Here is a 27,063-nt window from a genome sequence, read left to right as displayed (position 1 = left end):
ACTGCCATTTCTCTGCCTCCTGCTGACATGCCCCTTACAGTCTCCACCCTCAGCTCTCTAAAAAAACCCACAACAAAACAAAAAAAATTATATATATATATATATATATATATATATATATATATATATACAGACTATATTGCCAAAAGTATTGGGACGCTTGCCTTTATACACGTATGAACTTTAATGGCATCCCAGTCGTAGTCCATAGGGTTCAATATTGAGTTGGCCCACCCTTTGCAGCTATAACAGCTTCAACTATTCTGGGAAGGCTGTCCACAAGGTTTAGGAATGTGTCTATGGGAATGTTTGACCATTCTTCTCGAAGCGCATTTGTGAGTTCAGGCACTGATATTGGCCTGGCTCGCAGCCTCCGTTCTAATTCATCCAAAAGGTGTTCTTTCTGGTTGAAGTCAGGACTCATGTTGGAACAGGAAGGGACCATTCCCAAATTGTTCCCACAAAGTTGGGAGCATGAAATTGTCCAAAATGTCTTCGTCTGCTGATACCTTAAGAGTTCCCTTCACTAAGGTGCCAAGCCCAACCCCTGAAAAACAACCCCACACCATAATCCCCCCTTCACCAAACTTTACACTTGGCACAATGCAGTCATGCAAGTACCATTCTCCTGGCAAACCCAGTCGTGTCCATGAAGCTCTCTATGCACTGTTGTTGTGCTAATCTGAAGGCCACATGAAGCTTGGAGGTCTTTAGCTATTGACTCTGCAGACAGTTGGCAACTTCTGTGCACTTCAGCATGCGCTGACCCCGCTCTGTCATTTTACGTGGCCTATCACTTCGTGGTTGAGTTGCTGTTGTTCCCAGTTGCTTCCATTTAAATACATTACTACTAACAGCTGACCATGGAATATTTAGTAGCAAGGAAATTTCACGGATGGGTGTATTGCACAGGTGGCAACCTATCACGGTACCACACCTGAATTCACTGAGCTCCTGAGAGTGACCCATTCTTTCACAAATATCTGTAGAAGCAGTCTGCATGCCTAGGTGCTTGATTTTATACACTTGTGGCTATGGAGTTGATTGGAACACCTGAATGTAATGATTTGGAGGGTGTCCCAATACTTTTGGCTATATATATATATATATATATATATATATATATATATATATATATCTGTATAGACAGTACATGTAGCACTACCCCATAGGATTTGCTGAGTTTGGGTACCCCTATAGTCCTGCACAGCCAGGCAACACACATTTCCCCATTCAGACTTGCATCCAGGAAGCAGTAACCAGTCCTTAAGCTTGTTTTTTGGATTTTATTAGGGGAATTCAAACTTGGATAGGATAAGGGGTGTATGGGATGCCCAAGGGTATGGCAACAGAGGACAATTTTCCTGAACTATGTACAAGTCCCTTTTAGCAGCAAAATAACAAATCCGTCTTTATGGAGAGCTAGCCAGCATCTCTTTTAGTACCACCTTAGACCCGAGATACTCCTTATCCAGCAGTTCTGGGTGAATCCCTGGGCAGGGGATCCAGTGTCTATCACTTTATGAGAAGACAGCCCCAGGTAGTGGGTAATCCAATTTCCCACCAGAGTGCTCCTTCCCCTTACTGGCCCAGGGGGTGCAGGTCTACTCACTCAGTCCTTCTCCTATGCTGCTGCTGGGTCGATGGCTGCTCTCAGGCCTGCTGCTGGACAGCTTCCTTCCCTGCTGCATAGGTGGTCCTTGCTTTGGGGGCAGTGAAGTCCCAAGCTTTCCTCCTTCCAAGCTTCCCTGCCTGGAAATATAGAAACACTACATGATTTGCAAGTGTGAAAGTGACGACATGTGATGTAACACTCTTTTGCTTCCACTGTGTGATGAGACCCCTAACAGGTGGGAAGCCTTACTTTTGTCATTCACTGCATGCACTGCTAGTAATATGGAGTCATATCAAAGCTTACTGAGCTTCAAAGAGGACAAATTGTTGGTGCTGCTTAGCTGGTGCCTCTGTAATTCAAGTAGCCAATTTATTGCAGTGTCGCGAGGTACAGTATAAAAGGTTATGACGGCATATACAGTTTTCGGGAAAACTGTCTAAAAGAAACAAAAGGATTGCGATTCGGAATAAAAAAAAAACCTGCTGGAAAAGTGACTGCAGATCTCGATCTCAGTCTTCCAAAGCTCATGTCCACAAAAGCTGTGTGGATGGAACTCCATAAGCAAAACATTCACAGGTGAGGAGCTGTTGCCATACCACTAGTGAATGACATTTATGCTCATAAGAGGAGAGAGTGGTGCAACACTCATGAATCATGGACTATTGATTAATAGAAGAATGTAATATGGTCAGATGAATTGAGCGTCACACTGTTTTCAACCTACCGGACGTGTTTACGCGTGGCAAGCTTACGACCAGGACTGTCATGTGCCAACGGTAAAGCATGGTTGCAGTGCAATCATGTTTTGGGAAGCCATATCTTGGTATTCTGCAGACTCCACCATCATCTTGAAAGGTAGAGTCCCTGCCAGTGACTATGCACAAATTTTGGCCGACCATGTGCACCCCATGGTGCAGACATTGTTTCCTGAAGACAGCGCCATTTACCAAGACAATAATGCTCTGATTCATACAGCTGGTGTTGTCAAATTGTGGTTTTATGAGCATGCAGACAAAGTCTGCTGGACCTCAATATCATAGAACCACTATGGTCAATTTTGGAGAACAAGGTTCAGGCTTATTTTCTGCCTCCAGCATCTCTGTGAGCACCAAAACTATTTTTGCATGAAGAGTGGTATCAGATTCCATTATCCACCATCCATGACTTATATTTCCAGGAGAATTTAGGCTGTCTTATTTGCCAAAGGCGATCAAACACCATATTAGGTACCAATTTTGTTCTTTTACCTGGTGTTTCCATAATTTTGACAAAATAGAAAAAAAAGAAATGTGTCCAACCCCTTGCATTTCTGTTTTAAACTGATTTTTTTCCCAAAGTGAGGATATATATATATATATATATACTTCCTGCCTCTCAGTTTTAGTAGTCTAAGTAAAACTGAGATTTTGGCTGTGTGGTCTCCTGGGTATAGCATAGCTCCTTGTCAGAATCTTCTCCTTGAGCTCATACAAGCACTCTGCAATCTCCTTTAAATACTATGTGTGGTGTTCATACCTCTCACCTGTAGATGTCACTGTTTACAGTTGTTACATGTATGATACTTTTTATTTTCTGTCCAATGTAGTTCTGGTTCCTGTTATGATATACTCAGATGTCTGAATGTATTTTATAGAAGCTTGAAATTGTTAATAAAGCACTCTATAACTACTTTGTCTCCTAGACTACAGGAAACAATAAGATGGGTGACAAAGATGTACATTTTATCTCTAAAGCAGCTTGCACCTTTTCTACTACACCCTGGTACTCCTGAAATGCCATTTACTGCTCAAATTTGTATGTTTAAGAAATACATACTTGTTGCTTATCTGGAGCACCTACCTACTACTAGAAAGCATTCAATGCCTGGGAGCAGAAGAACGGAATATTTTCTATACTCTGTGTGCAGAAGATGACACTTATGATACAGTTTTCAGTGCATTCAAGAACTACAATCTCTTGGGTTTCCCTGGGTTTCTGGCCTGCTGCGGTCTTTGCATCCCCATATCTGACCCCTGGAGTGTCTTCCTCCCACCTTGGATTCAGAGGAGGCTTTCCCCTGTTTGATTGAAGGGTCCACTGCTGTCTGGTGCATAATGGTCTATTTTGTAAGTGCTAAACTCTTTACCAATGTTACAATGCTTAATTGTGTTTGTTGTTCATGACTTTCTGTTTGTCTAAGTATATGTATCTCTTTTAGATATATAATTAGCCCCTGAGGAAGCAACTGTTGCAGCAAAACATGTCGGGCATTCTCTTCACTCTTTGAATGTTCCTTCCCCCCCCACAGGATTACTTTGGTGGTAACTTCTATGCTGTATCACTTGTTGTCATCCTTTTGAATATATGGTGGGCTTTGGGACAGTCATTGCAGGTACACTGTACAACAATATTTTTTTTCGAAAATTGTCTATATGTGATGTGATGTTAAATAAAGGAACATTGATCTTACTTTTCTGCGTATGTAGTCTCTGTGCCTATAGAGTCCATTTATACAATCTCCTTTTTTATAAATAGAGTATTTAGTGCCTAAAGCAAACGTGGTTGCAGAACAATATAAATTTCAGCAAAATGGTGATTCCACAGTTCAATTTATAGTTGCCTTGAGAGTTGTTTGTTACCTGTCGTTTTGGTACTCTAGTAGTAGATGCCAAGATAATTAACCAACTAGTAGAAAAAAACAAACCCAGCCCACGTTAGAGAAAGATTGTTTTTGCAACATGAATTAACCCTACCAAAGCCTATTCCAACTTCAAGCCAAAGTGAAACTGCTGTGGCAAAAATTCTCATTCAGCGGGCTACTGGCACCATATACACTATGAATTCAGAATTTACCTCTTATAAGGTACATTTTTAGGCCTAAAATAAAGGTACAACAAGAGATTCATATAAACTGCAATGCAGAGCTGCACATACACAGAACAAGTTCTGCTTCCAATATGTTTCAAAAGAGCACATTACAAATTATGCTGTATGCCCTACAAATGATACATAATTCCATAAATCACTTTGAACAACTCTTCCATACTTCCACTGCTGGATGAGTTTATGATGTTACTGTCCAGAGATTGCTGTATTAAGTGATCAGTATGGTGCTTCCATTCCAGATAAAACTGTGTACACTGAAACTATTATTACTGCTGCTTTTTTTTAACAAGAGCTATTCCATTATTCTGATGGTTAAAGGAGAAATTGCTTTTTTTGTTCCTACTTCTACTATGGATCACAGGAGTGCAGTTAGTTCTGCACCCCTGTGACCCATTTTCAGCCAACAGTGGGCTAACTTTGGCTGATGTCACAGAGCTGATCCGGACTCTGGAAAGATCCCAACCATATGGTTGGGATCCACCCAGATGCCTGGACCAGCAGCTGGCTCATCCTTTCAGCACGCTGGTACAGCGACTCCTGCCCCCTGCACAGCCCAGCACTCTAGTGAGTGCCAGAGGGGCAGAGCAAAGAGTCAGAGACTTACTGTCACTGCTCTCTGCTCTGAGTAGAGGGGAGAACTGAGTGATCAGCAGTGTTTGATAGCTTAGTTCTCAGTGCAGAGCCAGTGCGTTACAGATGCAGCATCTACCTAGGTGAGTGTAATTTTTTTTTGACCCAACCACATACTTCTCTTTTAATACAGAATCTGCTGTTGCCTTACTGACTGAGGAGATTTCTTAGAAGTACTTGCAAGTGAAATATTTACTGCTGCACCAACTGTAAAAACTGGTTAGTTATCTTAGATGCTCCTACATTCCTAGTCTTGGTTGTCTGCCAGTGACTGTAAAATTTCAATCATGTGTGCAAGCTCTATTTTACATTGTAAAGAAAGCCACTGCTATACTAGGAAAAATGTACAATTAGTGGATGGACCTATGACAACAGCTCCAGTTGTCCCTATGCTAACAGTGGCCACAGTTACACTAGTCCCCTAATGGACTATGCAAGGAACTTTTTACAAAAAATGAAAGTGCAATCAGATGTGAAACCAGTGTATCAGAAGTTGAGACACTTACTGTTCTATGTAAAATAAGCCGTTTTCCAAGAACTTTAGAAATTTTTGGAGCAAAGTTGTCTTACATGTCCTGTACAAGTATAATTATAGGGCATTTTACAAAGCAAACAGCCGAACTCAGAAAAGAAATGGAGCCCTGTTCTACAACCAGGATTAGGCATGAACTGTCCTGATAATGTTTTTTGATCTCATCGCTTACTGGTACTATAGAACTTGAGAAAGTGCCTTATACAACTTGTACATGAGAGTAACTAAGTAACTGTAAGAACCATGACTGCATAAACAATACTGGTGGTCAGGCCTGGATGGTCAAGTGCTAACTGCCAATCAATCTTGTGTTAATAGCCAGTCATGACAAATCTAGTCACACACACTGCACCACACCAGCCAGTGCCATTTCCTGATTCTTAGGAGATTCTTGCTATTGATAGTGTAGGTATTCTCACAGTTCCACCTGTGTATTGCCAATTTGCTATAACATTAATGGATTTTTACAAAAATGGCCATAAATTGTACGTATCTCAAAAAACCATCTGCTACTGTAATTACTTTTCTCTCCACAGTCTTCAGCAGGTAATCCAAAGAAACTTGTACCTGCCAATGGATCACAATTTGTTTAATCTGAGTTTGAAACCTTACCTGGAGAGAGAAATATTGTGCATAAGAAATCTTCCATTTGTTACCCCCATGAAAATGGAGAGATTGGGAAATTCAACAGAAGTCTTAAAGAAGGTCTGCCGACAAATTCTAAAAGAAAGTCTTGGAGAGTTATTACTAAAGAGTTATTACATGTCTACAGAGCAACTAGTCGTATAACCACACAAGCATCACTAGCTGAATTACTTCATAGCAGACAAATGCACACTAAACTACATATTGCAGATTTGTACTTTCCACAAAATCCACTGCCTTTGAAATCATCAGTTGCTAAGACTGTTAAAAATCAACAAACAAGATAAAAATATGTCATATAATGATAAGAAACATGCAAGAGAAGTACACTATATTGCAAAAAGTATTGGGACACCTCTCCAAATCATTAGATTCAGGTTTTCCAATCACCTCCATGGCTACAGGTGTATAAAATCAAGTACCTAGGCATGCAGACTGCTTTTACAAACATTTGTGAAAGAATGGGTCACTCTCAAGAGCTCAGTGAATTCAAGCGTGGTACCTTGAAAGGTTGCCACCTGTGCAATAAGTCCATCCCTGAAATTTCCTTGCTACTAAATATTCCACAGTCATATGTTAGTGGTGTTATAACAAAGTGGAAGCAACTAGGAACAGCAGCAACTCAGCCATAAAGTGGTAGGTCACGTAAAATAACAGAGCGGGGTCAGCGCATGCTGAAGCGGACACAGTGTGCAGAAGTCGCCAACTGTCTACAAAGTGAATATCTAAAGACCTCCAAACTTCATTTGGCCTTCAGATTAGCACAACAGCAGTGTGCAGAGACCTTCAAGGAATGGGTTTCCATGGCCGAGCCACTGCATCCAAGCCTTACGTCACCAAGTGCAATGCAAAGTGTCAGATGCAGTGGTGTAAAGCATGTCGCCACTGGACTCTAGAGCAATAGGGACGTGTTGTCTGGAGTGACAAATCACGCTTCTCTGTCTGGCAGTCCAATGGACATGTCTGGGTTTGGCGGTTGCCAAGAGAACGGTACTTGCCTGACTGCATTGTGCAAAGTGTAAAGTTTGGAGGAGGGGGGATTATGGTATGGGGTTGTTTTCAGGGGTTGGGCTTGGCCCCTTAGTTCCAGTGAAGGGAACTCTTAAGGTGTCAGAATACCAAGACATTTTTGGCAATTTCATGGTCCCAACTTTGTGCAAACAGTTTGGAGAAGGCCCCTTCCTGTTCCAACATGTCTACGCACCAGTGCACCAAGAAAGGTCCATAAAGACATGGATCAGCGAGTTTGGGATGAAGGAAATTGACTGGCCTGCACAGAGTCCTGACCTCAACCCGACAAAACATCTTTGGGATGAATTAGAGTGGAGATTGTGAGCAAGGCCTTCTCGTCAAACATCAGTGCCTGACGCCACAAATGCGCGTCTGTAAGAATGGTCAAACATTCCCATAGGCACACTCCTAAACCTTGTGAACAGCCCTCCCAGAATAGTTGAAGCTGTTATAGCTGCAAAGGGTGAGCCAACTCAATATTGAACCCTACAGACTAAGTCTGGGATGCCATTAATGTTCATGTGTGTGTAAAGGCAGGTGTCCCAATACTTTTGGTAATATAGTGTATTCTTTCGACTTATATCTTTCGTTAGAATTAAGAAACCCAGGGGCAGGGACTTAAGAAGACTGTGTGTGACCCAAGATGGCGACCAGGATCACCTTGATGCAGTGTAGCCAACCGCAACACTGCTCCAGTGAACCAGGGGAATCACAGAGAAACCCAGCATCCTTTGACCTCCCCTCCAGCTGCACTGCTGCTCCGGAAGAGCATCATGTACAGTGGCAAAATTAGACTGCACCTGCCTACACATGGAAGCCTAAATTTGGTAATAAAAAAATCTATAAGTACTCTGTCTCCCACATTACAGGACAAAATTTTATGGAGTAGATGTACTCTGACAGATTATGGAGTATAAACTCGACATAGATTTCACTGCGGCATGCAAAAAATTTTAAAAAGAGGTTGTGTGGAAACAAAGAGGCTCAGAAACAGCTGAGGCACATGAATTTAAAAATATAAGGGGACTGGGGTGGGGTCTTTAAAAAAAATAGGTGTAACCAGGGGCGGACTGACAACTCATGGGGCACCCGGGCAATAGGGGATCATGGGGCCCCTGTGTCCTTGCCCAAACTCAAAAAAGCCTATGAAAAAGGTACCAGGGGCATCTCATGGGGCCCCCTACTGACCCCACGCCCTCGGGCAGTGCCCGAGTATCCAAATGGTCAGTCCGCCCCTGGGTGTAACTATACTGGAGGTGCAGTCACATTTTAATGATTTAGTTCATTCAAAAGCTAGGACCTTTCTTTTTAACAAATCCAATTACTTTTTTCTGAAATAGATTACAGGGGATAAAATAATTTTCCAGGCTTGAAAATCCTATCTGGTTTCTTTTCCTCAAGATAAGCCTGGGCCTGAACGAAAGTAAGAGCTGCAATCCACCTCCCCACTTATGCCTACTCGGGAACACTTCTTAGACACAAGAATTTCTATTTAGGAACTAAGTTAGGCTAAATATTTAAGGGGAGGGTCTGAAGGTGTGATCCATCTGCCCAAGACAGCTGTTTGCTGGCTCTTCATGCACATGAATATTGAGCATAGTGACCATGATGAGGACCTCCCAGGTAAAGTTACAAGTGCAACTGACTGCTACTGTCACTGCTGTGAACTATATCTATTGGACATCTTTCATTTCCTATGCTGTCCTATTTCTAAAACTTCAGTTCTGCCACTCCTATAAAAAGTAACTGGTCTGTGAAGTTCAACTGTTTGTCTTGGCTTTGAGCAAGTTATTGTTTCTAGGTATAAATTACAAAGTATCTGATATACATAGTCAGAAGTGTATTGTTTTTCTATTTAGATACGTTTATTTGTATATCAATAGGCAGAAAAACTGTTTAAATAATTTATGAAATGTAAGCAATTAATCACAGTGATTCAGAGCAGAATTTCAAATATAAAACTGCAACCACTTCCAGTCGAGGCCAATTCTGACATTACTCTCCTACATGTAAAAAGAATATTTTTTTTGCTATAAAACTACTTAGAACCCCCCAAACTGGCTGTCTGTTTACACTCAACTGCCCTCCCAAGCAATCCACCCAGACAGAGGGGAACAGATCCCCTTCCATGTGCTTTTAGCGGATTGGATTGGATTAGAGGTAGGCGGTATAGTCCATTTACATATGCAGCTCCATAGAGAAGAATGAAGATTGCAATCAGGCCTGCCTGAAAAATGGACCGGCGGACCCGATCGGACCAATCGTATGAAAGGGGCCTCACCCAGCTCTTTTTGACTATTTGGTAACAAGTGGTCAGTCAAATCTGATGAGTGAATTATAGCAGTGGTATGCATTGTGAAGTGCAGGTACAGCAGCTTTATTTGTTAGGGTTATAGATTGTTATGGTATGAATTTTTTGTTTTATATATATATATATATATATATATATATATATATATATATATATATGTATTTGTGTGGTGCTGTATGTTGCATATAAAGTTTTTTAACTCAGAGTAGTACAGTGTCACTTTGGTAACACTGCATTGCTCTGGTCACAGTATGTAAAAACAAAATGGAAAAAAAAGAAAAATATGGAAAAAAAAAAGTTTAAAAATTGAAAATATTATTATTATTTTTTTTTAAATACACTAACCAATAAGTATCTCTGATCACCGCTACACCAGTCATATGATGATGCTGCACTGCACTAGGGACAGTATGTAAAAAAAATTTTGAAAAAAATGTATATTATTTCTTAATTTTCCTAAAAATTATGAATAAAAATTACAACCTCAAAAAACTTCAAAAAAACTTTCCATGCCTCTTACTAAATACCTTGAACTGTCTACTTTCCAAAGAGGTGTCTTTTGCGAAGTATTTGTTCTGTCCTTGTATTTTAGGGTTTCAAGAAATGAGATATATTCAAATATATATACCATAGTTTGTAGACTCTATAACTTTCACAAACACTAAATAATATATGTTTCTTTAGGTTATTTTTTACCAAAGAAATGTAGCAGAAAACATTTTGGCATAAATTTATAAAGAAAGATGATTGATTTGCAAAATTATATAACATAAACAAAGAAAAACAAAAAATTGAATGCCAAATACCTCAATTTTCCTTTCCTGTCAAGCTACATGTCAGGCATCTCCAGGGGAAGGGGGGTATACCTATCCACCCCTATGCTATCAGGACCTAACTCACAAATTTGACAATGTTGCATAACTAGAACTTTGTCCTAGGGTGGGATTCTGTGCTGACATAGAGCTCGTCAGGAAGGGGAAAATGCGGTAAGTATTTGGTATTCCATTTTCCTGACAGCTCCATGTCAGCCACCTACGGGAATTAACTAGGTACCAGGGTTGGATGATGCCAATATCATTTTAATCATGGCGCCTGACCAAAGAGATTACAGCTTTTTCAAAGTCAACAGTACAGATGGGTCAATACGGTAATGAGAGACAAAAGTGTGCATGGACGACCAGGCTGCTGCCTTGCATATTGTCTCTGGAGAAACTCTGCAGGCAGCCACCCATGAACTTGAAACGCTCCTTGTGGAGGGAGCTGTTATTCCCTCTTGAAATGCCAGCCTTATTTTTATATGCCAGAGTGATAATCTTCACAAGCCCGGAGGTAAGAACCCTTCTGGAGGCTCTAAAACCTTTACATATCCCTCCAGGAATCACTAACAGGCAATCTGAAAACCTGCCATCAGAGGTAGCTTTAATGTAGGATTGTTCGCCCATGTAAAGGGGGCTGACTTCTTGACCATCCTACCACAAATAGGTAGGTAGAACTATTTCCTGACTTAGGTGAAACTTGGTGGCCACCTTTAGGATGCAGCTCTGTCTTCCCGGAAAGAAGTATAGGGTTCTATACACCCTAAGGCCACTAGCTCCAAAACTCTTCTAGTCAAATCTATTGAGATTACATCTTCAGTGTTAAGTCCTACAATGACATTCCTTGGCCAAACCTAAAAGAGGCCAGGTAATTCAAGAGTACCTGCAGGTCCCACTTGGAAAATGTGGGTGCTCTAGGAGGTCTTAGCTTTGCTAAGGTCTTAAAGAACTGCACTATTGATCTGTTAGTGGCTGAGATTTGGCCTTTGAGCATACTTGCACTTAGAAACCCAAGGATGTGACCCAGGTTCTTCTGACTTGAATCCTTCCGTCTTTGCATATTCTTGGAACTTTGCCCGACTCTACTATAAATGTTATTTGTATTGAACTTGGGTGCTTTCATAACCTCTCAATACCCATAACCTTTATGAACCACTCAATATCCAGGCCATCAGTCTGATCTTCTCTGGTGCTGGGGCCAGAACTGGACCCTGGAATAGGAGATCTGGCCTCACGGGTAATGGATGAGGTGTCCTCGAACTCAAGCATAGAAGCAGCAAGTACCAAGGGCAATTGGGCCAATCCAGGAATTACTGCCAGCACTGTGATATCTTCCCATATCAACCTCTTCAGAAAGGACAGCATGAGAGGTATTGGAGGAAAGGCATAAGCTGTCCGAAAGGCCCATTTTGAGGTCAGAGCATCTGCCATGGCTGAACGTGGATGATGACATCTCGCACAGAATTTGGGGAGTTTTGCATTGTCCAGAGAAGCAAAAAGGTCTAATTACAGAAGGAAGGACCATGCTACAAGTTCCCGAAACACTTGCATCAAAAAGAACACTCATTGTCCATTGAGGCCCTGCACAGATAGTCTGCCTGAAGATTGACATGTCCGGGCAAATGGGCCAAAGATTGGGAGAGCCTGATATGCCACCCTCAGCTCCAACTTGTTGACCAGACCAAACCACTAGAGGAGGCCTTGCCTCATGGACTTGGTTATCAATATACTCTGAGACAGTTCTCGGGCATCCCACTGGAGGAGAAATCCATTGTGGATGGGTGAGTGCCACTTGGTTCATTTTTCCATGGGAATCACAGACGTCATAGTGCCCAGCAACTGGAGGCAGGTTCTGACTGGGAGATCTTGCAGAATTTACACACTTCAGGATGCAAGGAAAACTTCCCAATGGAATAGACACCATGTTCTTCTGCATATTCAACTCTGTGTCCAGGTGAATTAGCAGCTGAGACAGAGCCAACTGGATTTTTTCTCAGTTTATGAGCTACCCAAAAATTGCTGAAGGGTCGAGATTACCTTGTCGCAGTGAGCCAGTAACTGAGCACTGTTTTGATCCAACAACAGGCTATCATCTAGATAATGATGAATGCGTATCTCTCTTTTCCAGAGCTGTGCTACCACCAAGTAATCATTAAAGCCTTGGATTTGCTGAAGAGGAGTTGTAGATGAAAGGCAATGCCACCCTGAAACTGCAGACATTTAGTCTGCTTACCACAGCCCCAAAAACCAGCAGAGGGGACCCCCCACAGCCAAAGAGTTTAGCAGGCACCAAGGGGGCTAAGTCCAGGAGAACTACGGCTCTTTAATCCAGCAAGGTAGGAAACTGCATCAGGTCCTGACACCAAAGAGGAAAGAAAAGGAACATCATCCAGGGCTATAGGGGTCAAATGTATGAGTTAGGTCCTGATAGCTTTGCCTCTTTCATTAAGCTACAGTACGACAAACACTGTTACATTCCTGTATGGGTGTGGCAGAAAGTGATACAGAGATTTATTAAAGTTCAGAACTGCAACAGCGAATGTTGTGAATGATTATTGTTTCCATTAAAATGTGGTTATTGTGATTAACCAATGATATACATTGACTCTACATGCTGGGTGGCCAGGAAGGGAAGGAAAGCAAGTGATGCCACCTCCCCTTCCTCTACCATACCCAGACCATATGCCTTTCAACATTTTAGAGGTACCTTACAAAACAGAACTGCAAATCCTACCTCCCCCCTGGGAATGTGTTTAGAATGTGTTTTAGAAATATGTATTTATTGCTGAGATGTAGCGTGTGTATATATATATATATACAGTTGTGTTCAAAATAATAGCAGTGTGTTGAAAAAAGTGAATAAAGCTCAAAATCCTTCTAATAGCTTTTATTTCCATACACACAAATGAATTGTGAACACTACACATTCTATTCCAAATCAAAACATGAAGAAAAAAATATCACATTTGTGTTGTTCCTCTAAAAAAATTGAAGAAAAGTGAGTATTAGACTGTTCAAAAAAATAGAAGTGTTTGTATTCTTCTTTACAAACTCAAACATTCACTATATAAACTGAAAAATGTTTGAAGATTTTGCTTTCCTTTGAATCACTTAATTAATATTTAGTTGTATAAGCACTGTTTCTGAGAACTGCTGTACATCTGTGTTGCATGGAGTCAACCAACTTCTGGCACCTGTGAACAGGTATTCCAGCCCAGGATTATTGGACTACATTCCACAGTTCTTCTCTATTTCTTGGTTTTGCCTCAGAAACTGCATTTTTTATGTCACCCCACAAGTTTTCTATTGGATTAAGATCCGGGGATTGGGCTGGCCACTCCATAACGTCAAACTTGTTGGTCTGGAACCAAGATGTTGCACATATACTGGTGTGTTTGGGGTCGTTGTCTTGTTGGAACACCCATTTCAAGGGCATTTCCTCTTCAGCATAAGGCAGCATGACCTCTTCAAGTATTCTGATGTATTCAAACTGATCCATGATCCCTGGTATGCGATAAATAGGCCTAACACCGTAGTATGAGAAACATCCCCATATCATGATGCTTCCGCAACCATGCTTCACTGTCTTCACACTGTACTGTGGCTTGAATTCAGTGTTTGGGGGTCGTCTGACAAACTGTCTCCGGCCACTAGACCCAAAAAGAACAATCTTACTTTCATCAGTCCACAAAATGTTGCGCCATTTCTCTTTAGGCCAGTCAATGTGCTCTTTGGCAAATTGTAACCTCTTCAGCACGTCTTTTTTTCCACAGTGGGACTTTGCGGGGGCTTCTTGCAGATAGCTTGGCTTCACATAGGCGTCTTCTAATTGTAACAGTACTCACAGGTAACTTTAGACCTTCTTTGATCTTCCTGGAGCTGATTGTTGGCTGAGTCCTTGCCATTTTGGCTATTCTTCTATCCATTCGAATGGTAGTTTTTCGCTTTCTTCCACGTCTTTCAGGTTTTGGTTGCCATTTTAAAGCATTTGCGATCATTTTAGCTGAGCAGCCTATTATTTTCTGCACTTCTTTATATGTTTTCCCCTCTCCAATCAACTTTTTAAACAAGGTACGCTGTTCTTCTTAACAATGTTTGGAACGACCCATTTTCCTCAGAATCTCAGAGAGAAATGCACTGTAACCAGCATGTAGAACATTTGCTGCCTTCCTTCCTTAAATAAGGGCAATAATTGCCACCTGTTTTTCAAAGAGTGAATGACCTGACTAATAGAACTCCACACTGCTATTATTTTGAACATGCCCCTTTCAATTACTGATTCAAATACACAGAATCAGCAGCATGCATGTCATGACTGTTGGGTCTGTTGGATTTCTATTACTCTACTACACCTGCTAGTAAATTATTTGCCATGTAGAAATATTATTTCTACCAAAATCAGTGATTGATCAGGTTAGTGATGTCTGACAGCTATTATTTTGAACACATGTATTTTTTTTTTTAATTAATTCATATTTTTGCTTTAATTTTGCTCAGACATACACTTTAATACAAGAACTTTTTCTTTTGCAACAGCAGCACATTCAATTCATTTATTTATGGGAGAAAATAATTTTTAATTTAGAGAGCAATTATGAGAAAAGGCTGAATTAGGGGAGCTCCTAAATTGTGACAAAAGGAAATATTAATACCTTTTAATTTGAGGCTGATCACAGCTGACACAAAGTTTGCATAGTACATAAAACCATAGAAACCTAAACAATAAACTTTTTTTATTTGCTCCATTTTGTTCTGCTAAATATACTATACCATTATAAGTGCAAAAAAAAAAAATCCCACCATCATGTCAAGGATCATGAAAAGGGGGAAGTATGAAATTAAACAAAATGATCAAACATACATAATTCACAGAGTTTATATCTGGTAGATAATGTGAAAATGATAATGACAATGTTTTTAAGGGACATCTTGCATCTGTTTTTATGGCATTTTTAGCTGTGCTTAAAGTAGTTGTAGACCCTAAATGAATAGCATTTAGCTTGCTAAAGTAAGGTATACCATACTTGATTTAACACTTTCTCCTTTTTTAATTCTCTGCTGCATCTCAGTGCTTCTGATCTTCTGCAGAATTTTGTAGCCTTTTCTTGCCTACATGCACTCTATTGATGGCTTAAAAATATTTCTCAGGGCAGGTTTCCTGATGGTGGCAATGGTGGACCCCATATATGCAATATGGGTTGAAATGACCACTTCTAGTCCCCATCAGAAAGCAGAAAATTAAAAGATGTTGAACATTATTTTAGGTCTTACATGACATTTTATTTTTTGGTTTACATATAATTACAGTACATATAATTTAAAGGAGATCTTTACTTTTAAAATATTGTTATAGGAGATAGCATTTTTGGCAGAAGAATTGTTGCCTGTCTCTTCTGAAAGCAAGCTCCTTTTGCACCTAGCAATTTTTTATAATGTCCAATGCCTGCAGTGCATGTGTAGTTCTGCAAACACTCCCGACCTATTCCCAGCAACTGTAAGATGCTAAAAATGGAGCCAAAATGATGTAACCTGGCTGAAAAAAGGGATGCAAGCCCAGAAGAAGCATCTGAGAAGCTGGCAAGCAATGTGCACTTGCACATTATGTAAAAGAGAAGTGGACCTACTGTTCAGCTTTAACAAGCTTTACAAATATCTCCAGGTAAAGCATAAAAAAATCTGTAAAAATCAATACATATACAAAATTAAAAGATATTTACATTTGTATTTATTTGCTGTCCAATTAAATACTTTACTTGAGGAGGACAAATTATATTCCATAGTGATTTTTTTGCCAGTAGTAGGAAAAGAGCCTTCTTTTAGATCAGCCATTGTCAACCATGACTCTGTGGAAGCCTTGGGTTCTGAAGCCAATGCCACCTGGCAGTGCTGGCTGCATCACTAATGATCTTTTATAACTGTCTGTAAAAGTGGTAATCTAACCACCACCGTAGGAGGACATTCCACTGGCCCCAACATAGAGGGATTTCTAGCCCTAATCCCCAATACATTAAGTTTATCAGGGGTTTCCTAAGACCTTAACGTTATTTCAAGAGTTCCTCTTGGGTAAAAAGGTCGAAAAAGGTTCTGATAGACTATTTCTCCAGTGCGTAGTAGCCATTGCTTAAATGCAATCATGTACTAAACCCATCCTCATCCATTTACTTTGATCAGATGAATTTACTCCTAATTTCTTGATCTAGGGATTTTAACATTCAGTGCACATTTTGAAATAACTCAGAATAAAAAGAAAGATCAGCAATGGCCAACAACCTGATGCTACGTACATTACAGTAATACAATAATTTAATACATAAGAGCAGACTGGAATGAAACCTTCTGATACAGAACAATGCAGTGTCCCTGTATAATGCCTGTTGTCATGGCAGCACGTGTTTATATAACAGAAAGATGGTATTGCAAGTGATGTATTTCCTTTAGAAGACAAAACACGGTACTGGGGGTGTCTATATGAAATTTGATCTTGTGGTTTTGGAGGTTGGCAACCACATCCTACTTCAGGGTTAGCCAAATAAAACTATATTTTGGTTTAGTGCTGCTAACTTTGAGGAAATGATGACTGCGATTTTCAGGCCAAAGTTTATGCTTACTTAAACTCACACAACTTGGGGATGCTCTATTTTATGGGTGGATGAACAGGAAATAAATAGTAAGTAAAACATTGGATTTCGTAGTCATTTAAACCTGCTGAATTTGTCAAGTGGTACTGGAGACAGAAGGTGTAGTCACATTCCATATAATTCAATTGAGCTTATGTTGCCTTATGTTATGTTAATCTTTGATATCTTGGTAAATCCAAGCCTGAATATGGAAAATGTGGATATATAATTCTCCGATTACGTTGGCTGTTTTATAACCGCAGAAAAAAGCAGAAAGTAAAATATAGTTTTCTTCATACTGATAAATGTCAGTGATAACTGGGCAATGAACAGAGTTTAACTCTTTTCTACAATCTATTGGAGTCAGGATTTGCCCTCTGTCATCATTATAAGAAGAGGTAGTTACTGGGGATGTTACAGCAGCTAAAAAAAGAACGTCTTATTTATGGCCAGCTTGCTTTGTTATTCTAATTATCAACCCCCCTCCAACTATTATTTTCTCACCTCACCTCCTCTACCAAATACATTAAAAAAAACCCCAAAATGCCCTTATTTCTTACCTGACTCTCCTGTCATGTGACATGAAAGACTTCTCTATTGGCAGGGCCTTTTTTCAAGTACCACCATCACGTTCTAGTTATTTAGAAGCTTCTCATTGGTGGATAACAAAAGTTCACCCTTAGGATTCCCTAAAAGTCCTGAAGACTCCATGGTGGCATGATACTGAGGGGTGGCAACAATACTGGCCCAAGGCAGAGTCTAGACTTCAGCAGTGGTTCACTGGTCTCCAATAAAAAAAGGTGCCTGGAAGGGTTATGTGATAACAGACTCAGGTAAGTAATAAAACAGGTGTTAAAGGTTTTTTTCTCTTTTTTTGTCACATTTATAGATGACATTGGTTACAACGAAACTGGAGGGTGGGGCTGTCAGTGACGTCATTATGCTTTCCATCTGAGTGTGCCAGTGGCTTATAGCGGTTGTCTCTTTTGTTTTTGCCCGTGAGTACCCAATGTTGTTTTTAATAAATATTCTTTAGCAGTATCACACTGTCTCTGCCTTTGCATCTCTCCTGTTTATGTGGCGCTTCCTCCCTGATCCTTTTGCTGAGTACATATCCACAGTTTAGATCATATGTTTGGATGCTGGTATTTACAAAGTGTGGCTAACCTTTTATGAACTGAGGTCAAATTAGTTCGGTAAGTGGTAAGATAAGCCGGAGGAATTCACTGAGTTTTTGGAGGCATTACAAGTTTAGGATTTGGACTTTGACACTTTATGGACTTCTTTTCACTGAGTGTTTATTAATTTATGTATGCATGTTACTCTTCTTAAAGGGGTAGCGCTTTTTTTCTGTATGTTAATTTTGATTGGTAGCTGATGGCACAATAAACAAATGTCATCCTTGTTATGGAAATCAACAGCTTGGCAGCTATCTTGTGAATATATTGTGAATGTATAAGCTTGGTACATCTGAAATGTGGGCTCATGATCTGGTAAATGATCAGCTGAAGGAACAATTGACAAAGCCATCGTTTCAGAATTTTCAGCAAATGGGGTAAAGTGCACAGTAAGACGTTAATGTGTAACCTGGCATATAGTGCCAACCTAATCCGTGAGAACCACTTATGCGATAATTGGCCCTGCACAATATCCTCTGCTCTGTAAGACATTGTCTTCGTCTTGTCTTTCAGCACAGGAACAGAATTCTGTGGCGCAAAGTGATCCATAAGTCAGCACAGGACTGGGCTAGTTGGCAGTAGGGGAGTTCAGGTGGAAACGATTACAATTACCCAACCACAACAAACAGTTTCAAGTAATCTTAAACTCACCTGGAACACGCACCTTTTTTGTAGAACACATTAACACATGAATGGTCTGTGTTTATTCGATATCAGGGGGGAAAATGGCCAGCGTTCAAATTCTGGATGCACACTTGTTCTCTTTCCCCTGACCTACATTCTACATTAATGCAGGGTTTAGTTTCACTGGTGCTGCAGACTGTCCCTATTGTCTACGGAGAACAAAAAAGAAAGCAAAAGGAAAAAGTCTAAAACTGCAGAGATTTTAAAGTAGGGCATTTTTTATTCAATAGGGTAACATGAAATAAAGCTAGAAAAGAACATGGCTAAAAACGTTTAAAAAAAATGACCATTGTCCAAATAGGGTATGGATAGCCAAAGCTTTTCTTTGCTTTTGAATAGATTAGGTTTTTATTGTTTTCTGTGTCTACGCTGGGCAGAATAATTTCTCTATTTGTTATTTTAGGTGACAACTGATTTTTACTTCCACTTCCTGTTGTCTCCATGATAAGAAGTGAGAATTTCCCCAAGAGGACTCAGACACAGCAAAGTATGACAGAGGCGGAAACCCTTCCCCACTTTATACAAAACTAAAAAAAAATAGCTAGAATTACACTTTAAATATTTCTTAACCTCCACTCCACCCCTACCCTTTAACCACCCATCCCCCACTCCCTCCCCACATGCACACAAACACTCACACAAATCCATAACTAATTTCAAGGTTACTTTAAAAAAAGACCTGATTTCTTATCTGAAATTATGGTCACATGACAGACCAGGTCCCACATTTTTCTGGACCTCAGTGTTTAATGGTCCTTCTTTGAATGCCCATGGTGTTACTTAATGATGTGACTTTTCACAATGGCTATAACGAGAGTCCATTGGTGGAGTCTAAAAAGACCCCTATAGACTTCAACTTATCACAATGTGAAGGGCAGCAACAAGATCAGTGGGCCAGGATGTAGCTCCACCACCAGAAGAGGCACTACAGAGGATCATGTGATGGCAGAATTAGGTAAGTAAATTTTTTTTGTAAAATGTGAGTGGGGTGGTGGAGATTGTAGGGGGTTGCTTTCATATGGCTTCACGATTAAAGTAGAACTATATTCAAATGTTTTTTTCATTTTGGATGGAGCAAGGAAGGGTTATAACCCCTGTAAGAATTGTTTTCACCATCTGGGTCCCATTGCAGAGATATACCTTCACTTCCTGTTCCATAGCCAAACAGGAAGTGAGAGGAAATCCCTGCAAATTAAGGGAATCCCTTGGAAACCTCTAGGTCACCAGAACTAGTGTCCCCAGTGGAAGATTTCACCTCTATTACTTTTCTGGGGAAAACCCCAAATTTGGGATTTTCTTTTACTTTTACTTTCAATAATAATGGGAAACAGGACAAATATAGAGTGTGAATCTCTAACAAAAGGCACAAACAGCAATAAAATCCTGTCAAGTGTTCTAATCCCACTCCACTCTATCCAAAACTAAAAAAAAAAGTTTTGCTTGTATACTTTAATATCTTATTTGAATTGTTATACTGTTTTCATACCGAAGATGCAGAAGAGGGAATTTAAAGTAAAGCTGCCATTGCTAATTTCTCCTGGCTGTCATGCTGATCCAATTTCTTTCATGCTTTCTTTTTCCCAAACCAGATTAGGAGTTCTGCCTTTGCTCTGTCTTTATTTTTTTGTGTAACCCTGTTCCTGCCTGAAAAAAGTAGTGCATAAAGAGACAGACTAGCAACTAACATAGATGGGGGGGGGGGGCAGACATAGGAGGCTCCTATGGACACAGCTGATCACAGATCACTGTAAAGTGCCAATTACAGCAACCTTCTACCATGTGATCAGCTGTGTCCAATCACAGTTGATCACATGCCAACAGAATGCCGGTTATTGGCTTTTCCTTTCCTCAGCGCTGTCACTGTGTGAGGAAAGGATTGCAAATAACCTCAATCCTGATAGTGCTTTGTTTACACTGATAATCAGGGCACTGATCAGCAATGCCCTGATTATCAGTGCAGCCCCAGCAGTGCCCATCTGTGCAGCTTATCAGTGCCTATCAGCAGGGGCATATCTACCACAAGGCAAACAAGGCGTTTGCCTAGGGTGGCAATATTTAGGGGGGCGGCACCGCCCCTGGAAGAAGGGACCTGTTGAGCGGACAGAGCCATGTAGGGCCGCCATCAGAGGGGTCGCAAAGGTGCTCTAATAGTGGCCTGGACAGCAGGAGGATCGATGTGGGGGAGAGCAGTTGCAGAGCAATGCCTGTGTATCTCTCCCTCCAGCAGCTGTTGAGCCAGGGCCAATAGACAGCCTGGAGCAGGGAGAGAAGAGGCAGAGAGGAAAGAGCCTGGAGGAGGTGAGCTGCATTGTGTTCTGTGGGATCTCCCTCCTGTCATCCATGTACTGATAAATCGTATGAGACTGCACACACCCCCCCCCCCTTATCCTGCTGCGCGGAGATCATCGGCCCTTGGAGGAGGGGTGTGTGTGTGTGTGTATGTATCATACTGTGTTGTATGTAGTCCCATAGGATCTGAGAGAGGGGGGGGAGAGAGGGAGAGGGGGGAAGAGAGAGAATGGGAAGAGGGAGAGAGAGAGAGAGGGAGAGAGAGGGGGGAGAGAGGGAGAGAGAGGGAGAGGAGGGAGAGGAGGGAGAGAGGGAGAGAGAGGAGGGAAGAGAGGGAGAGGAGGGAAGAGAGGGAGAGGGGGGTGAGAGAGAGGGAAGAGAGACAGGGGGGAAGAGAGAGGGGGGGTAGAGATAGAGAGATGGAGAAGGGAGAGAGAGGGGGGAGAAAGAGGGAAGAGAGAGAGGGGGAAGAGAGAGAGGGGGAGAGAGAGAGGAGGAAGAGAGAGAAGGGGGAAGAGATAGGGGGAAGAGAGAGGAGGGGGAAGAGATAGGGGAAGAGAGAGGAAGAGAGAGAGGGCGAGTTGTGTTCTGTGGGATCTCCTTCCTGTCATCCATGTCACTGCACACACCTCCCCCCCTTTTCCTGCTGCCCAGAGATCAGCAGCCCTTGGAGGAGGGGTGTGTGTGTATGTGTGTGTGTGTGTATCATACTGTGTTTTGTGCAGTCCCAAACGATCTGAGAGGGGGAAGAGAGAGGGAGAGAGAGAGAGAGGGAGAGAGGGGGGAAGAGAGAGAGAGAGAGGGAAGAGATGGGGGGAAGAAAGAGAGAGGGGGGAAGAGAGAGAGGGAGAAGAGAGCGGGAGAGAGAGGAGGGAAGAGATAGGGGGAAGAGAGAGGGGGGGAGGGGGAGGAGAGAGGGGGAAGATAGAGAGGGGGAGGGGAGAGGAGGGGGGAGAGAAAGGAGGAAGAGAGAGAGGGGGGGGAGAGAGGGAAGAGAGAGGGGGGGAGAGAAAAGAGAAGAGAGAGAGGGAAGATAGAGAGGGAGAAAGAGAGAGGGAAGAGAGAGAGGGAAGAGAGAAAGGGGGAGAAAGAAAGAAAGATAGAAAGGGAAGGAAGAGAGAGAGGGGGAAGAAAGTGGGGGGTGGGGAGAGGGAAGAGAGAGAGAGAGGGAGGGGAAAGAGAGAGAGAGTGGGGGGAGAAAGGGGAGAGAGAGAGGGAAGAGAGAGGGAGGGAGGGGAAAGAGAGAGTGAGGGGGAGAGGAGGGGGAGAGAGAGGGGGGAGAGGGAAGAGAGGAGATGAGAGAGAGAGAGAGAGAGAGAGGGGGGGGGTGGAGATAGAGAAAGGGCAGAGAGAGAGAGGGAGAGAAAGAGAAAGGGATGGAAGAGAGAGAGGGAGGGACGGGAGAGAGGGGGGGAATAGAGAGAGGGGGGAAGAGAGAGAGAGAGAGAGAGGGTGAGAGAGAGAGGGAGAAAGAGAGGGAGAGACAAGAGAAAGAAAAGGAGAGAGAGAATCATATATACTTACACACACTCTCTCGCTCTCTCATTGGGGGGGGGGGGTACAAATTTTTTGTGTTGCCTAGGACAGCACAAATTCTAAATACACCACTGCCTATCAGTGCCCATCAGTGCAGCCTATCAGTGCCACCTATCAGTGTCCATCAGTGCTGCCTCATCAGTTCAGCCTCATCAATGCCTCCTCATCAGTGCCCTGATTATGAGTGCAGCCCCAGCAGTGCCCATCAGAGCAGCTTGTCAGTGCCCATCAGTGCAGCCTCATCAAAGCACATCAGTAAAAAAATTAATTATTTGCAAAATGTTATGACAGAAACAAGAAAAGGTATTTTTTTCGCTTGTTTATCAAAAAAAAAGCTTTAACTGGCTCAAATAATGATAAAACATTCACATGGGTACAGTGTTGTATGACTGCGCAATTGTCATTCAAAGTGTGACAGCGCTGAGAGCAGAAAATTGACCTGGGCAGGAAGGGGTTGAAAGTGTCCGATATTGAAATGAGTTCCAGATCATGAGTGTGTAGCTATGTAGCATTATGGTTGATTCTTGTTTGTCAACTTCTTTCAACACTGTTCCATAAGTGTTGTGCTATAATATTGTAGCTTACATAGAAAATAGACAAAGTTTCACCACTAGCTGAACCAACCCTGTTGCCTGTGTTAGGCAGTATGGTGTATCTGGTTTATATTTGTTCTTTATCTGACACTAAAAGCCAATTTGGAAAATGTATTTATGGTTAATGAATTATGCATTCTTGATTCACTTTGTTGCTTTTTATCAGTGAAACAGAATGAGCCAAAGCATGTTCTTTTTCAGTAGATTACAAGGTCTATACAAAACTGATTGCAGCTTGTACGAATTTTATAAAAACAGAAACAATCCCCATGATTAGGTGGTTTGCAGATCTGGACAGTAATATCACATGAACTTTAGTTTCTTATGCTGAAGGTTTGAGCTAGCCTACTGGGTCAGTTTACCACATCCCTAATAATATACACTTAAAAATTTGAATTGATTAGGAACATACTGGGACTTTTCAGGTGCTACATACAGTAGATGTTTTCCACATACACATTGGGGTTGATTTACTAAAACTGGAGAGTGCAAAATCTGGTGCAGCTGTGCTTAGAAGCCAGTCATCTTCCAGTTTTTTTTTTTTTGTCAGAGCTTCGCTACTATACACAGCTGTACCAGATTTTGCTTTCTCCTGTTTTAGAAAATCAACCCTATTATATCTTAATACAATCTTTCATTTTATTAAAATAATCATACATATTAACCTCCCTGGTGGTCTGATTATTTCAGATTTTTGGTGCTGAGAGCGGTACCATTATTTTGCATGGAAATATGTACCGGTAGTTTTTTTTATTGTAGGCTGTAATATTTAGGAATAACTCACTGAAATCTGTCCGGACAAGAGTCTATTAAACATCCCGGGTATGATAACATTTTAAACACAAAATCATAAATTATAATTTAATAAATAATCATAAAAAATAATAATATAATAATATTACATTTAATTCAATAATATAATCAAACCAAAAACACTGAAATTTGAAATATAGCGCCAAGTTCGCACATCGCTGAGCAAAGTCGCAAAATTGTTTACAGTGTCTGATGACGAATTTCTCCATGAATCATTATCACTCAATTCTGCAAGTGGTTCTGATTTACTATCTCTGTTCTCTAGCTGATCTAAACACGCTTTTGACCTAAAGGGACACTTTTTGGACACCATGGACGTTTCTAAGTTTCCAGGCAGAAAGAACAGTAAAAATGCAGACAGGGGACAGGACAGAGCACTAGGGACAAAATGTATGTGAAATGGGTTGAAACAGCAATGTTTTACTATGTAAAATCGTTTTGGAAAAAATTACATTTTTTTTAAATTTTCAAATTTCCCGCCGCCGGCGGCGGCCGTACGTCCCGACGTCACAAGGACCGGAACACAGGAGCCGGATGCCGGCATTTGCCGGAGGAGATGGCTGGGGATGCTGCAGGGGACACATCGCGGGAGCGAAGGACAAGGTAAGTGCTGCAGGGACTCCCTATGCAGCGCTGCATGGTAAGCCTGAGTGTAGCTCGGGGTTACCGGTTTTGGTATAGACATTTTACCCCGAGATACACTCAGGAATACCGTTAGGGAGGTTAAAAGCGTTCTTAAAACAAAAAAAAAAAACGTTTCAAAGGGAGCACATCATGACTGCAGCTGCAGTTGTTGATCAGTGTGTTCTGACATTGTATCAGAATACAATGTCAGGGGTGACTCCACCATCCACTTCATTTGTGTGGATGGAGGAATCCATTCACTTTTTTTTTCCTTCAGCCTGCAGGCTGAATGTAAAAAAAAAATGGCCAGTGTCATGGTTCACCCGCACGCCACGCCCACAGCGACTAGCTAACCGAGGCACGCACGTGCAGCCGTGACTTGGGGTAAGAGGGAATAAGGGGGACTTAATCTGAATATATATACGTATATAAGACCAGCTGTGATATAATTTCACAGCCCGCACTACCTCTTGGCCACCACTGGAGGGAGACTCCACTCCAATTCAGCTGGCTGACCACACACACAGGCAGACACGATCTTACATACAATCTGATGCACTAATTACGGTTGAGGAGCAGCCCAGCAATTACACACACTTCTAGGATTCCTCCAGCTATCCTCCAAGCCAGAACCCTGGTGTTAATCACTCTTCTACTGTTCACACACCCCCACACCAGACACACCACAAACGGTAGCTTGCCACCACCCAACAGTTTATCCGCAGAACAGCCTGCTGGGACACCACACACACACAGATCTCCATCTGGCAGACCTGTCACCCTTACAATCTGCACGCAATCTGCCAACACGCAGTGCAATTGCATACAGATAGGCAATGAACTTGACCGAGCATATAAAGACACTAAAATACAATACCATCTAATCTCTCCGGATATATGAGCCCGCTTAAGTACCTAGAAGTCACTTATTAGTTTTATGATTTAATATCCCAAAGTGGGCAGTGCATAAAATATGTACAAAGTATAAAAAGTTACAAAAAATACAAGAAATACAAGAAGACACACAATTGGCTATTGACTATAAAATAAAAGGAAAATAAAACAGAAGTAAAACTTTTACCAATCCTGCGACTGGAGCAAGTCAGAGAAAGTCCGCAATCCGTCAGTCAAATAGAACGGGCTCCATATGAATCACAACGTCCATGCCTCAAGTCCTCAATTTATGAGAATATGGATATAGGCTGGACATGAGTCCTTGGCCAATCAACCCTGGGGGGTGTTCCTGTACCAGCCCACAGGACGTTCTGGGTGCTGAAATGCCCAAAGTCGATTGGACCAGGAACGATTTGAATCACCAAGTCAGGGATTGAATTTCCGACACCAGCGCATCAGTCCAATCGCAACAGTACCAATCAATGTTCAGCTGTTGCAATCCGGCGCCACATAACCATTTCCTGCATTTTTCTGGCATTCAACATAGGCCACAAATACGGGTTTTACATGCAGATGTAGCTCACAGAGTGCCCAATCAGAAGGAAGTATTTTCATCTCTCTGCAACTAATATTTTAGCTTTTATGAGGGATGAAATCTATTTCTTTGATCTGTGTATATACTTTAAAGCTCCCCAGACAGATCGGAGCCCCCTTGGTCTCCTGCAGCTGAAACATCTGTGTTCCTCTTTTAAACTTCAGGAAGGTGGCAAAGTCTGATTTTATATATATATATATATATATATATATATATACAAATATTATTGGCACCCAGGTGTCACTTCCAGCCTGGAAGCTGCTCTGTTTTTTCAGATGCTAATGGGTGAGCACGTCTCTGAATACCTATGACTGAATATTTCTTTAATAACAAGGAATGAAACTAAATTTGCAATTACATATTGCTACTGATCACATCTCAGTCCAATCACTTGAATCCCACATCTACGTTACAGCCAGCTTTAGCATGCCTGCACTTAATAAGAAAAATATATCTGACGCTAGGTCAACTTTAAGACTCAACTCCCATCCAAAGTAAACCATACTCTTTATACCTTTAAACTTTATTGCATATATGGCAAAGGTAAGAAGGTTAGTTTGTAAATATGATGTTACAGTATTGTTATGGGGTGCTAGATGACATTTGAGCTTCACACATATTTTGCATAATCCACATACACCACCATGATTATAGACACATGCTCTGCATAAAAACTAGTCAGCTTCAAGGTTTCATTGTCAAATCTTAATTGAACAAGCTGAAGTTAGAAGCTGATTGGCTACCATGTAGAGCTGCACCAGAGTTTGCACTCTCCATTTTTAGTAAATCAACCCCATAGTATGGAGCAGAAGTTCA

This window comes from Staurois parvus, unplaced genomic scaffold (assembly GCF_062004578.1).
Source record: "Staurois parvus isolate SC_StPar_1 unplaced genomic scaffold, SC_StPar_1.0 ptg000516l, whole genome shotgun sequence".
NCBI classification, from domain to species: domain Eukaryota; kingdom Metazoa; phylum Chordata; class Amphibia; order Anura; family Ranidae; genus Staurois; species Staurois parvus.
Note: the sequence above shows the minus strand (reverse complement) of the source record.